Source organism: Nycticebus coucang, chromosome 8 (genome assembly GCF_027406575.1).
Source record: "Nycticebus coucang isolate mNycCou1 chromosome 8, mNycCou1.pri, whole genome shotgun sequence".
In the NCBI taxonomy this organism is placed as follows: domain Eukaryota; kingdom Metazoa; phylum Chordata; class Mammalia; order Primates; family Lorisidae; genus Nycticebus; species Nycticebus coucang.
The window spans coordinates 49,381,495-49,384,136 of record NC_069787.1 but is presented as its reverse complement, the minus strand read 5'-3'; the positions used below and the strand labels follow the sequence as shown (position 1 = coordinate 49,384,136).

At 37.5% G+C, this 2,642-nt stretch overlaps 1 non-coding gene across 1 annotated transcript; it reads right to left on the bottom strand.

The window, feature by feature from the left end:
• Positions 1-428: 428 nt before the first annotated feature.
• On the bottom strand, positions 429-575 carry LOC128593009 (small nucleolar RNA SNORA4). The gene has a single exon (XR_008382198.1). It is a non-coding gene; the product is annotated as a small nucleolar RNA SNORA4 (small nucleolar RNA).
• Between the last annotated feature and the right edge of the window lie 2,067 nt (positions 576-2,642).

The window sequence follows — 2,642 nt, the reverse complement described above, 5'->3', positions numbered from 1 at the left end:
ATGATGAAAAAGAAAAGAAAAGAGAAAGAATGAATGAATGAATGAATGAAAGAAAGGAAGAAAGAAAAAAGGAAGAAAGAAAGAAAGAAGGAAGGAAGGAAATAAGGAAGGAAGGAAGGAGAAAAGCAAAGACAGAAAAGAGGATAAAAAGGAAAAGAGAGAGAAGGAAGGAAAGAAGGGAGACAGATGGGAGACGAAGAGGGAGGGAGAGAGCAGAGCTTTACAGAACCTCTCAGAAATATTTTACGACATTCAAAGCAAAAACAATAAAATTCTGGAAGCTGATTCAAACTGAGCAAGGAGTATGACAATTTCTCAAGGCATTGAAAAGATGTCCACTCCATCCCTCCATTTCATAATTCATACAATGAGATGAATGTAAGGACTGTTCAACTGTCCTCAATAAGTGATTTTTTTTCCACTTGTGTCATGTCAGGCCACAAAATTGTAGTGAGCTACCCCAGGTGGAATAGCCCACTGTGGAAGGTGGTGTTTTCTTTATCTTCCCAAATAACCCAAATTCATAAATGTTGTTACAAAAACATTTCCCCCCATGATGAGTGATTTTTTTTTTTTTTTTTGTAGAGACAGAGTCTCACTGTACCGCCCTCGGGTAGAGAGCCGTGGCGTCACACGGCTCACAGCAACCTCTAAATCTTGGGCTTACGCGATTCTCTTGCCTCAGCCTCCCAAGCAGCTGGGACTACAGGCGCCCGCCACAACGCCCGGCTATTTTTTGTTGCAGTTTGGCCGGGGCTGGGTTTGAACCCGCCACCCTCCGTATATGGGGCCGGCGCCCTACTCACTGAGCCACAGGCGCCGCCCATGATGAGTGATTTCTAACAAACTTTTACTTAAGATCATTGCAGATTCACATGGAGTTGTAGAAAATGATGTAGAAATACATCTGTATCATTTGCTCAGTTTCCTGAAACTAGCTCACTTGAAACTAGCTCACTTTTTTTGAAACTAGCTCACTTTCACAACCAGGGTACTGTATGGATACAGGCAAGATAGGAGACCAACCCCTCTCTATTCATTGACATCCACTAATCTGTTTTTCATTTCTACAATATATATATATATTTTTTTAATTTTAAGAATGGTTTATAAATAGACCTATATTGTATGTAAACTTTTGCATTAAGATTCTTTATAATTCTCTGGAGTGTTATCCCAGGTTGATGTGCATTTCAACAGCTTTGCTCTTTTTTGTTGGTTAATAGTATCTCTGGGTGTGGATGTACCAAGTTTTTAAATTTCTTTTTTTGTTGTTGTTGTTTTTGGCCAGGGCTAGGTTTGAACCCGCCACCTCCGGCATATGGGACCGGCGCCCTACTCCTTGAGCCACAGGTGCCGCCCCAAGTTTTTTAAACCCTTCCTCCACTGAAGAATATCTGTGTTGATTTTAGTTGGGGGTTGCTATAAGTAAAAACAAAGCTTCTCTAAACATTTGTACAGAGGTTTTGTACTAACATAAGTCTTCATTTCTCTGGGAGAAATGTTCAAGTGTTCACTCATGTGCCATTTCCTAGTTGTATGTTTAGTTTGTCAAGAAGCTGCCTAGATGGTCTCCAAAATACATCATTTTACATTCCCACTAGGAGTATCTGATGACCTAATTTATTTGCGTCTTCTACGTTAATTTTCTAATCAATCCATGACTATTATGACTCTCCATTTATAAGATTTTCTTGGTTTCTTTAATCAGTATTTTGTGGTTTCAGCATACAAACCCATACATGTTAATATTTTGTTAGATTTACATGTAAGTATTTCATTGGCCAATTGTAAATAGTATATTTTAAATTTATAGGTGCACATGTTTGTTCTACTTTATAGAAACACAACTGATTTCCGAATGCTTTCCTTACAAGCTGCAACCTTATTGAACTCACGTATTGATTCTAGGTGGTTTTTATTTTTTCCCCTTTGGTAGATCACTGGGGATTTTCAATGCCAACAATAATGTCATTTTCAAGTAGGGACAATTCTATTTCTTCCTTTCTGACTTGTATGCCTTTTATTTCTGTTTCTTGACATGTTGGACAGGCAAGAACTTCCAGCACTGTGCTGAGTCAAAAGAATGACAGCAGACCTCCAGGCTTTGCTCCCAATCCTGGGAGAAAATCATTAAGTCTTTCTCTATTAGGTGATGTTAGATTTTTGTGGATATACATCTTCAAGTTGAGGATGATCACTTCTGTTGCTGCTTTTCTGAGGCTTTCAGTCATGAACAAGTGTTAAATTTTATCAAATGCCCTCTTTGTAATCATCAATATTACCATATGGTTCTTCTTCAGCCTGCTAGTGTTATAGGTTATGCTATTTTATTTTTATTATTAAACCTGAAATAAACATCACTTAGTGATTATATATAGTTGTTTTTATATATTTCTAAAGTGTATTTGCTAATATTTTATTAATGATGTTTATTTCTGTGTGTATGAGGATCTTTTGGTACTGTCTTATCTAGTTTTGGTATCAAGGTCATGCTAGCTGCATAAATCAAATTGGGCATACCCCTCCTGTATTAATTTTTGAGATTGCATTTCATTGGTGTCAGTTCTTCCTTTAACATTTGGTAGAACTCTCCAGTGAAGTCATCTCAGTTTAGATGCTTCTGTTTGGGGACATTTTAA